This window comes from Balearica regulorum, chromosome 2, assembly GCF_011004875.1.
Source record: "Balearica regulorum gibbericeps isolate bBalReg1 chromosome 2, bBalReg1.pri, whole genome shotgun sequence".
NCBI classification, from domain to species: Eukaryota; Metazoa; Chordata; class Aves; order Gruiformes; family Gruidae; genus Balearica; species Balearica regulorum.
This window is the reverse complement of record NC_046185.1, coordinates 102,663,573-102,675,730: the sequence shown is the minus strand read 5'-3', so window position 1 is coordinate 102,675,730 and position 12,158 is coordinate 102,663,573. Positions and strand designations below refer to the sequence as shown.

The window sequence follows — 12,158 nt, the reverse complement described above, 5'->3', positions numbered from 1 at the left end:
GTACTATACGTTTTGGTGTGCTTTGTCCTGTCTGTATGCAAATACCTTGAATGATGATATTTCCATCTATACCCTCCAGAGATTATTCCGTGGGCTAATACATTGTATGGTCAATGCGTATTTTTTCCTAAGAAATAATTCTGCATGAGGTTTACTTCCTTTCTTTTTTTTTTTTTCATTGTATCTATCTCAAAATCTTTTCCTCTCTTTGTGATTATTCTTGGACTTTTTATCACGTATACTTGCTATCGCAGGAAAGAGATCACTCTGAGAGTGGATTTCCTATAATAACAGAGTGGACATATATTTCCTGTGCTTGTGGTGGAACAGCTAATGACCAAGTAGCTGATAAAATGTGCACTGTTCACTACTCATATTGTACCCACTACGTTTATTTTTAAAACTGTTGACATCTTTCCCACCAACCATGTTGCTCTTGCAGTTCTTATTACTCTCTGGGATCCTGAATGAAGACATGCCAGCTGCAACGCAAAGGCAGGACAAGATGAAGGTCTCGCTCCCTGCCATGCAGGAGACTGCCAGAGTGAATGGCGAAGGGAATGCAAGGAAAAGTAGCTATGCCTTTCACTTACTGAGTCTGAGCTCTGATGTTCAGCACCGTTAAGTCTGGGTCCAAAGCTTTTATCTTATTGCACGTTAAAGGTGTGACAGCTGGTGATCCTATTGCATTAACCATGAGCTGCTTCCCTCTGCTGTAAGTTGCTTATGAGTCTGAGTGGTGTGCATTTAAACACCGAACAGACTGGCTCTAGATAAATCCATACAGAGAACTTTAAAACAGCAAGCTCTTAGAAAAGACAAGTCTGCGGCACTGTTGAGAAATGGTTTCAATTGGTATGAGATTGACTGGCATGCGGTTTAACTCGCAGTCTGTGCATGTGTTAGGCTTGTGTTGAGGGGAAAGGAGTGTCCTTTGCAAGCAGGGACAAGCGCTGTGGCTGAAGTCGTTTTACCTGCTGGAGCTTCAGATGAACAAAGCAGGGAGCAGGAGACACTCCTGGGTACGTTTTCCATCAACACTTTCAGGTGGGGAATAATGGGATCAATCCAGAGGCCAGGGACTAGACTCCAGTTAAAAGCAGCTGCAGCTTTTTGCTTTGATTGTTACGTTAAGTTTAAGCCAGCTGAAGAGTGGATGTTTGAAGAGTGGCTGACATGATTGGCAGGATGGTTGTAAAGTCAGGACCATCTGAAAGTGCAAATAAGCAATCCATGTTGGATATGACAGAGGAAGGGAGCTCGTGAAGGGTTTAAAGGATGGATAGCTGTGGTCAAAGCAGCTTCAGAGAGTTGTGTTTGCAGTAGCATTCTGGAGCGAGCTCAGCCGTGGCAGATTACATTGTTCAAGGTCAGGCGTTTTTCAAGGAGACCGCAGGAGCTAGACGTGGCGTGAGGGGAGTTTCAACTCTGCAGCTGCACGGGAGGAGAAAAAAATCCAGATGTTAGCACTGGGACTCAGACTGTAATAATCACTGTGAGGCTGAACAGGCTGTCGTCAAAAGGGACGCCCCACTGCATGTTCCTCCCAATTTCATTAATTTTTATGGAGCCATGCTGCCAGCAGGGATGGGGAGCTGCTCCATCTGAAACCTCACCCAGGAAAATTGAGTTACGCTTTTTGTGGCAGCTCACGCTTAGGCTGGCTTAAAATGACGGAAACTGCCAACTTGGACTGCTCTCCGAAGACGATACCCGTGCTGCAAGCCTGAGTGACAAGCAGAATAATGGCGTTGTCTACAGAGATTGAGAAACCGAGTGGGGGAGGAGGAATTGCAGCTCTTCTGTAACCACCCTGAACTTCAGCTGACAGCTAAACACCCATGAGGAGGTGTCAGAGAGACAGGCCCAGATTTTAGCCTGTAAAGGGGGAGACAAGTCTGGAGCAGAGAGAGAGGTCCATAGGTCATCAGGATAGAGAGAACAGATGAGTTTGGATTGGTGGATAAAATTACTTGCATTTTTTTCTTGCCTTTATCAGAATTCTTTCCAATATGTCAGTTGATATATTTCTGTTAGAGAATTGCTTCACACTCAGCATATTGCAGCAGATTGATCTTCATCAAGATCATGACGTGATGTCCAGTATCTGGAGATCTAAACTGCGCTGGCCTCTCCTCTGAGTTTGGGGTACTGTAAATTCATGCTCCATTTGCTCTTTTCCATGCTTCTGCTCTGTGTTTTTATATTTTGGATTATTTCTCTTCTAAGAGATTAGCTGATCATTTTCCAGTGTGCATTTTTTAATTTCTCCAGGGGCTCTGAATTATTTCTTGCTATCCTTGCAGCGATGTACGCAGTGCTTCTCATTGTGCAAGTGAAATGAGGTTTGTGTAACCTCATGGTATGTATACCTTACAGCACAACCCTTGTGAGATGGCCACATAAGCTGAATGACTATAGAAGATAAGATGTTTCTTTTCAGCAATAATGATCGTCCGAGTATTTCAGATTATATGCTGTTTAGCCTGCCTGGCCTCTTCTAGTCTCTGTTTCCTTCCCATATACACCTTGTGACACTGTAAGTGTTTAGTTCCTATTTCCTTGGTGGTAAGAAATCTTATGGATTTTGTATAAAAGTTATGAGGAGTCAATGACATGTTTAAAACTATGCTGTCAGTATTGTACGGTGACTTAAATGTCTTGCAAGTCATCTGCAATGCATTTACAGGACATGACAGTTATATTATCAAGCATTACAGATTATTTCAAACATAGACTGTATACTGTATTATAAAAATTGTCCTTTTTCATAAATGGCTTAGACATGCTCTGAAAACATATTTAATAAAATGAGCGGCCTTTGTCACCAGATAAAGGTAATTTTGCTGGCTGTTGACAAGTTATAAAGCCATTCAAAATAAATGACACTATTTGTGGATATACAATGAACAATCTAGTAGAATATTAGTAAAATGCTGTGCATTTGAGAGGGTATTTTTCTAATCAAATTTAAAATTGTATTTCTATTATGAAATTTCCAACATCCTTTAAAAAGTATTTGGAATGAAAACTACCTTGAAATTTTTAGATTGCTTTGATCATATTTGAATATGTTGCAAACAAATAGAGCCACTTGGAAATGGTGTATGTGTTTGCAAACACTTCAGTAAAAAATGAAAATTTTAAAAGTATATGACATGCTAGGGGAAAAATATTTAATAAAAAATGCCCAAGTTTTGAAAAAAAAAAGCTTTCAGTGGGTAAAACTACTGTATTTTACTCCATTAGAATAAGATAGTGTTATTTTATAGAATAAAACAAACTGAAATTTTATAGAATAAAATACTCCCTGGAATAAAATCATGGAAAGAGAGGAGGTATTTTTCTAATACATTGGAAGAAAGGTTGAAAAGTCAATGAATTGAAGGCCTTCTGCCTGGACAAACAGAGGAGTGAGAAACACAAGGGGAGAGAATTATGAAAGCAAGAGAGAACTTTTTCATCTTAATTACAGAAAGTTTCCATTTTGATTAAGCCCATTTTCCAGTTCAGACTATTTTGCTAGGAGGAATTTTAACTAAAGTTGCAAAGAACAGATAGCCACCTTACCTGAGTATTAGGTTAGCCCTCTGCTGTTTATTAATAGATGGAATTGAAAAATGATAAATCAGTTGTCTGTCTTGGTTTAATTGTATCTATTAAAGGTATTTACTAGTGTTTCCAGGAAGAAATCAGAGATGGCCTGGGTTTGGTTTAATTGTTTTGTGTGGACTGATGACAAAGGATGCTCCAGTTGGAACAGGAGTGGTAGTTTGTGTGATGAAAGTGTTGCCTCCAGCCGCAGAGGCACCAGGGCAGGCTGGGGAACCTGGATAAGCCCCCGCCCCGGCCGCTCCTACGGCCGTCCCAGGAGAGCCTTCAGCCCCGTGGTGAAGATGAGTACATGGACAGGCTCTCTGGAGCACCCCACAGGCTGCTCTAGGGGAATGGGACTCACTACGGGATGCAGGGAAGAGCCTTTTGGGATTACATGAGAGAAAGTGTGCGGGCTTTTTAGGGGATGTCCCAAAGGTGGGGAAAGGGAGGGATCAAGAAAGGAGGGATATGGGAATAGCCCAGCCAGCCAGAGGGGAACAGGAAGGGGCTGTTGGTGCTGCGTGTGCTTGTGTGAGTGCGGAGTGTGTCTGTGCTGGTGTGCGTGGCCGGCCACGTGCGGGTATGTATTGTATACAGGTATTTGCCAGTGCACCTGTTGGGAATACGTGCCCAGCCTTGCTGCTGGCTGGACCTGGGGGCATGTAGCTGTGGCAGCCTTGCCTGAATCAGGCTGCTGGGCTTGGTAACCCCTGCAACACTGAGCACCCTGAAGAAATCACCAAATGCATATCATACAGTGTTCTCTGTCAAAGGTACGAGGTTCATTTACTATTGAATAGACTGTAGCACTTTCTATGCATGTATTCACTGACAGTGGAAAAGTCCTAGTGTGCTAACTTCACTGAAGAAGCTAGTGGAGTTCTTGCTATAAGCATTATATTAGTATTATTCAATATATTGTACTGACATATGTATATATAGTATTGATATATTGTATATTGTGTATATCAATATTCTTTGATGTATTGTACTGTAGTTCTTTCCATGTTTCCAAATTGTGTCAAAGTTAATATCCCATCACCTAACTATACATTTAGCCTCTCTCCCGTTCTTTTTGGTGTGGTCTGGAAGTAAAGCACAGCAATGGGAGCCAGCTGAGAGCCTCGCTGTTTAGACATCGAGGGTGAGTGTTGCCTCTGTGGAAAGAATGCTGCTCTTTTGCCCTCTTGACATAAAAATAAGATGCACATTTGCAAGCAGAGCAGACTGGGATGGAAAACGCTTCATAAAATTCATATATGGTCTTCCGCAGGTGCACACCTTTGCAGAGCACTGGGGTAGGTTGAGGCAACCTCCGTGCCTTGGCTACGTTCAGAGGTTCCCAGGGCAAATTGTAATACGATGGTGTGTAGCAGGCAGCATCCAGTTATTGTCAGTTCCTCGTGCCTGTGTATTTGGGCCCCACACTGCTAAAGTGCCCCGGGAGCACTCAGAAACTGGATCTCTGGGTGTATGATATTTTTGGCCAACGCAGCCAAATATGAAGGAAAAGGCAAGAGGAGCAGGAGGCTAGAGCATAATAGTTTGCCTGCCCACTCCTGACCCTGCCTGCTTGCAGCTTGGCTAATCTGTCCCTGCATGTATTTTATAATCCAAATTACGTAGACTACGTACGCCTATATTTGGAAGGACCCTCACCTCCTGCAGCGTATCTCATCAAGAGTTGCAGAGAAGTGACTTCGCACAGCCCTGTGTATGTAAACGTAAATTTAATATACAGGAAAGGATGATAATACCTTAGAACTGACCTTGGGAATTGCTTTTTTTGTTTTGTTCTGCTTGTTTTTCATTCTGTGCAGGTTCTGAGAGACAAAGGCAGCTCTCTGTTTTTAATTACTCCAAGTAGCTTGTAAGTAGCTGGAACAGCTTTTTATGCAACCTGATTTGAATATATTCCGGGCTGCAGATAGACACCTATTTTAAAGGCACAGCATGCTCATCGTGGCTTTCTGCCAATCAAACAGTTGTCACTTGCTAGACAGTCCTAAACAACTTCTGCTCCTTCCTCAATTTGCTGTCTGCCTGACTGATGGAAACGGCAGGGCTTCTCCCCTTCCCCCTCCCCTTTCTTTTCCCCTGAACCAGTGTCACCACATGGCAGGAGAATTCAGGCACTGCTGCTGAGAACAAGGCACTGCTTGTGCTGCTGGCCCCAGGGCTTGGATAAGGACCCCTGAAACAGAGCAGAGCAGATTATTGGTGTAATTCCCCAAGAATCCCCTGCTTTCCACAGCTCCTTGGGGTGGGTATGGAGGTGAAGAGGGTTTAGTTAGTTTTATTTTGCTTTTTAAACTTTTGAAGTTCTCTCAAGACTGACAAAAATGAAATCCAGAGCTGTTTTTTCTTAATTCTGGGCAGCCAGATTATGTATAGATTGTGTGAGTATTGTGGTCTGGCCCTGTAACAATAACACTCAGAGACCTAATCTGAAGCAAAGCTAACATGATAAGTGCATGGAAATATTTATTTTTCTGTTTTATCTCCATGGCACAGTTATGGAGAAGCTTGCTACTGTATCAGACCAGCAGTCAAGCACCCAACGTAGCTCAGCAACCCTACAGAAGACTCAGCTGAACCTCAGTATCTTTTGCTCCATTTTGTCCCTCACCTCTTGTTGGATTCCTCACTTGTTTGCTGGGCTATAGGCTCCAAGCATTTTGAAGAAAATCCCAGGGATGTTCTCTCTGGGCTACTGGAAATATTCTAACTTCGGGTTCCTGATTTTGAGACTTTGAGCCTTCAGGATCCTTTATGGTTTTATGTACATTTTAAAAGACTTTCCTTTAGCCGGTGACTTTGTCTTGATTCAGTCAAAATTTGGCTGCTGGCCATCTGGGGCAAAGACCCATAGTGGTATCAGTCCTGCACTTTATGGGTCATTATTATTTGTGGTTTCTAGAATTTTTCCACTTAAGATTTCAGGCAAGCTTCGAACAGCCAGCTTTGCTAAACTTTTGACCCTGTGATGAAGAAAAATGGTATCTGAATTCAGGAAAGTAGTGCACAGAGCACCTCCTCTGAAATATTACTTCTGATGGTTGGGATTCTTAATTATATCCTTAATACTGCTAAATGTAAAATTCTTTTTTCCCTTGGAAATAGAAGTTATTGCTGATTATTCCTTATTACTGATGATGTCTTCCATAACCAGCCATCATCTCAGAGACTTTGGGTGCAAGATACTTTTTGTCTGTCCGTTCTTCCTTTGCTTGGCTTAGGTGAGATGCAACACTCATGCTAATCCATGAGGAGAAAAAGAGGGGAAAAGAAAGGTTTTCCTCCATGTCTCTCTTCTTTGCTGTATATTTTGTTTCTGACTGAGCCCTTTGCAAGAGTTCAAGCTACTGAAGGAGCATGGCATGAAACACTTTATTCTACCCCATTCCTTTTCTTGGTTACTGTTTCTTGTTTTAGCTGTTGCCTATGTCTTTTCCTAGAACTTTATTTGAAGAATGCAATGGGGTTTATTTAAATAATTATCTCCAATGATAACTCACTGCCTGCCAACAATGCCTTCTCTGTGTCTATGGTGACCCATGCATGGTGTTCAGGTTCTTTATGCTCTGATTTCTGGGCAGTTCTAGAAATGAAGAATCAGAAGATGCCCTGTTGGGTTGTTCAGCACATGTCCTTGCCAATGTGGACACAGGATATTCTGTAGTTTTTCCTATACAATATCAGCTATATTCTTTACTACTTCCATTTGTTTAGTTTGTTTTCTGCTTCCTTCTCTAAATCCCAAACATTAAGGTAATGCACTTTTAATCTTTTCCATTTTTCTACTACTATTAGTAAAATAGATGTCACCCATAAAAATCTACTCTGTGCGTCTGACTTGCTCTCCTGTGAGGCTACCCTATGACTGTAAGTCTCCTTAATCTATTCTATGACAGCATGTGTCTAACTACAGAAATTTTCTCCATTCTTTATGTTTATGCAGTTCAAATATGTTTAAACATCTATTTGTCTTTCCATCTTTGTCAAATGTTTGCCCTCAGCTTTTTCAATCTTTTCCTTGCAAGGCAAGTTTTCCAGGCCCTATGTCTTTGTGTTTGTTTTTGGCTTTTTCTCAGAAGTCACAATCTGTCAATGCTAGAGCTAGTTGGGAATTTTCCAATGAAAAGCTTCTTTGTTTTGTTTTTTAATTGAAAAGTAATTTTTGTAAAACTGGAGATACTTCTCTTGCAGAAGGTATTTGCTCTCCCTGGCCCTAGATATGTTTTAGGTTGGTATCATCTGAATAGACACATTAAGTTTTGTGAAACCAAATGGAAGCTTCTTGCTTCTGGTTAACTGGCTGTAATATCTAAACTATTCTTAAATAGTTTTTTGTGGATGACATCTAATCACATGGTTGCCCCTCATCTGTTTGAAACGCTGTGCTGAAAATCCCAACAGTGGAAAACAGTGGAAGATCATGGGAGATGATACAAATTGGCCGAGGCTTCCTCCTGCAGGAAAAAAACCCCAACCCAAACATTATGTATAGTGGCCAGTAAGGAAGAAAGGGACAATTATCAAACTAAGATGAATATTGGTGGTATTGTCTGCCTTTCCCAATGGCAGTGTCAGGGAGTAGTTACAATCCCGGCAGCTGTAGGTGTTCCCTGGTTTCAAACTCAGAAATGTTCTCAACAGCTTCTCGCTGCTGCAGGTCAGCAGCAGGTTCATTCATTACTATTATTACTGATTTCCCAGAAAGATGCACTTAATTAAGCTGGCTGCTACCATCACATGAATTTTAAGGCAAACTGCTAATGTGAGCTATTTATTCCATGCACAATTGAACACACTGCCAATAGTGCCTATAATAATACGGAAATGTTGTTATGATTACTAAGAATGTGTGCTAAAAGACTGAAGACATTTTGTCACTTGGCATCCGTAAGGTTTAAAATATGTTGGCTAGGGTTTAGCATTTAAAATGCTTAAAAACAAAAAAAAAGAAAAAAAAAGAATAATTGTTACTAAAATATCTCACCACTCCTAAACACATCATGTCCTAGCAGGGCAACTGGGCAATTGTTGTAGCTGGCTCTAGCACCTCTCTCCAGGCACTATTTTTTGTATTTCCCTCTTTTGCCTGTATTGGGCTCTCTTATATGTATTTACTGCAACATGGGGTATGCTGGGACAATCCAGAGGAAAAAGAAAGCTAGGGGATGGAAATTCAAAGCTTTAGGATTAGCAATAACAAATTCTCAATTATATTTTGATATGTTTCTTCAAAATCTCTTTGCATACACAAGGCTCCTTGAGTGAGCTCGTTATATCCTGGTATGTAGAAATGTATTTCGCCATTGCTCAGCCAACACTAATGTATTTATTATTCATCTGATACTAGACTAGGCTTTAAGCTGTGTAATGCTTTCTTTACCATTTCATTGTTTATTTGTTTTAATGAATACCCATGAGCCAGAGTCTGAATGGAGACCTGTTGTTTTAGTCATGCTTGGCAGGAAAGAATTCAAAAGAAAGCGTCTTTTTCTTTCTTTCTTTCTTTTTTTTTTTTTTTTTTCCCCCCAAGGTGCTAAACTCCTAACTGGAAGTTATTTAAATGACAGTATTATTTCTTCTCCTTTTCTGGATATTCATGCGCAAAGATATTGGAGCACTTGGCACTTTGCAAAATGAACCTTTTTTAACATTATTTTATATCATGGTGGTAACAAAAAACCAGACACTATGAAAATTCTAGTTCATCGCTACTTCAGTTCAGTCCAGAAAATAAACGCACCTGATCATTGCTAGCATTGTTTATGAATTATCAAATTTGAAATTAATTAATATCTCTGAAAACAATGCCTCTGAGAAGGTCTTAAAAAAAAGTATCAGTTGAACATCATGCCCATGTGTGATGTTGGATGTACAAGAGGTAATTCAACTCTTAGAAACCAAAGCAAGGAATACCAAAAAGTGAAAACAAAGTTGCCTTTGTACAAGAAAATAGAAAGAAACTAAAAGAAACTATTTAATCCAAAATACCAAAATGGGAAGAAGATTCTTGAGAAATAGAGGTCTAATTGATAGATTACAGCATAGCGTGCTGCAAAGCTAAAGCAAAGGTGTGACACCATAAGAAACAGAAAGCACGGGATTGTGGCAGTTAATGAAATCAGCCATTTGGACAAGTGATGCTGCCTAATTCAGTCTTTCACCTGATCTGCTCTCTAGCCAAGGGTGGGAGAACAGACCGGGCCATCCACGTGGTCCCTTTCTACCAGCAGGATCCTTGAATCTGCCCGTTGGCGATGCCGGGTCAGGCACCAGCTCCCCGCACGGCTGCGCATACCTCCCCGCCTGGGCTTAGCACGGGAACGTGCCCCCTGAGCAGCAGCCTGGCAAGGGAAAATTGGGCTCCTTTCCGTCTGGGGCTCGCACTGAAAAAATATATGACCACTTTCATTTTCCGTTTCTCGCACAGTTTGACTGACTGGGCTCAGAGTTGGGACTGAGTAGATTGTTTCTGCTTGAGCAGCTGAGGTATCCGAGTTTGGCCTATATACAGCTACAAAGAGTTTAAAATAAAATATTGAGATAAATCAGCGGGAGAATGGAAAAATCATGCTGTATAAGGCAGAACATGTACACCGTCTGTGAAGTTAAGGCTAATGATAATAGGCTTGCACGTTGGTAAAAACAATAGGGTTTATTTACAGTGTGTTAAGTTTCTGTTATTGTAATGCTAGAGCGTATACAGGCGTGTAAGTGTGGTAAAGTGACATGAGCCAGGCCAAACCTTGATAGGCTTGTGAATTCTGCCAAAATACTTCAGTATGACAACTGGAAAATGTAGAGGACGAGATTGAACTGAGGGAGAAATAAACAGTGGAGAAAGCAACACCGGAGCTGCACTGGCCGCGTGCTCTGTAAAACAAAAGCAGCTTGTGAGGGAGCCCCCATGTTAATGTTCCTGTTGGGTCAAATTGCATGTACTTTGTTATTGAAAAAAAATCCTCTCAAAGTTGGTCTTCTATTAAGGCAAGTGGCAGGTAATTATAATAATGAATAATAAAGTATGCTGAGGTTGACTAGATTGTCTTAGGACAATGATCTCCCTAGCTACATTTTACTAGTAAACAAAATAGATCAGGATTTGTTCCCTGGCCCTGAGGTCTAGAGAGATAAACATTTGTTCCTAAAATAGGCTGGATGAACCCGCACCGCTGGTTGGCACCGGCCTTGGACGTGGGCTAACCCTTAGCCATCACCAAGCACGGCTATCGCACAGAACTTCAACACATCTTCTGGTTCACTCGGGCTTTTTGAGGAGCAGCAGGACAGAGGACCTTCTCTAGCTGTCCTTGGCTGGGCTTCAGCTGAAAGGTAAAGTATTACATACACTTTTCCAAAATGATCATAGGATCTTTTCAAATACTATTTTCTCAACAAGAAAAAGGGAAAGGCTGCAATATCAGATACAATGTGAAATCGGTACAGCTTACTGAAAATGAATTTTAAGGAAATACTGGGTTATTGAGAAAAAAAGGTATTTTTTTTTCCCACGAAACAAATCTCATTTTTCTTGGGTCTCTGCAGTGGAGTAGAAGTGGGTGAGTGGGACCCTAAGCCTTGCTGTGCGCTCCTCAGCTGTTTGGTCCTTTTTTCAGTGGCTCCAATGCAAAAATGCACAAGCAAATTCTTCATCTGGGACCAGAAACCAGGTATCCCCCCAAACCAGAGGCTCTACTGTTAGCTAGACCACAGAGTCAGGCTCTGCCTTTCTTAGTCTCTGTCTCTCACTTGCCCCATAAAGATGAGGCGTCACAAGAAATGGAAGAAGTTTGATCCCAGCACAGTCTTGGCTGTCTCTTGGCATACAGGAGCAATCACATCAAGTCCCCTCAGCCTGCTCCGATGCCACGTGTCTGGCACAGGGAAGTTGGTTTTGGCTACTGTCTCTTAGTACCAGTGTAATAAAAAATTATGATAATGACTGTGGCTTTGCATATGGTGAAGAAACTTTGATAAAGAGCCTTCATGAAAATGGATATATTTAAAAGACTTCTGCAGTTTTTTGAGAGTCAAGATATTTTGTGTGAAACGAGGACAAATCATTTAATGTGTTTTTTTTACCCACAGCTTAAATGAAGGCTTCAGAAAAATGAAAGGGACACCTTTAAATGAGTGCTAGCCATTTTCTACTGACCTCAGGATATTTCAGTCCTGCTTTGGAAAAATAATAATAATAATTTTTTATGATTTCTTTCTCAAGTGTTTTTTTACTTAAACAGATGCTTTCATTTGTAAGACGGAAACCTTTTTTTTTTTTTTAATTTTTCAATAAAATGCCAGGCTCTAGTGAAGAGAAAATGCAAATCTAAAATCACTCATCTCCTCTTTCTTGCAAACACAAAAATCTTTTGTTCCTAAACAGAAATTAAGTGTGGGAGAAAAAAAAATCCCAACCCCATGACTTGAAAGAAAATGTAGCAATACTTATCAAGCTCTCCCTCTCTTTCCTTAGTATTTAGAAGGCTCAATTATATTTTCTTGTTGGCATTAAGGTTCTTAATTATGCAGTTGTCTGTTTATTTTGA

At 40.9% G+C, this 12,158-nt stretch overlaps 1 long non-coding RNA gene across 2 annotated transcripts; it reads left to right on the top strand.

The window, feature by feature from the left end:
- The first annotated feature begins 958 nt into the window (after positions 1-958).
- On the top strand, positions 959-11,826 carry LOC142600479 (uncharacterized). 2 transcript variants are annotated; one of them, XR_012833983.1, is made up of 3 exons: positions 959-1,047; positions 10,766-10,944; positions 11,701-11,826. It is a non-coding gene; the product is annotated as an uncharacterized LOC142600479 (long non-coding RNA). The 2 variants fall into 2 exon arrangements; XR_012833984.1 differs by lacking the exon at positions 959-1,047 and adding an exon at positions 2,026-2,148.
- Positions 11,827-12,158: the final 332 nt, after the last annotated feature.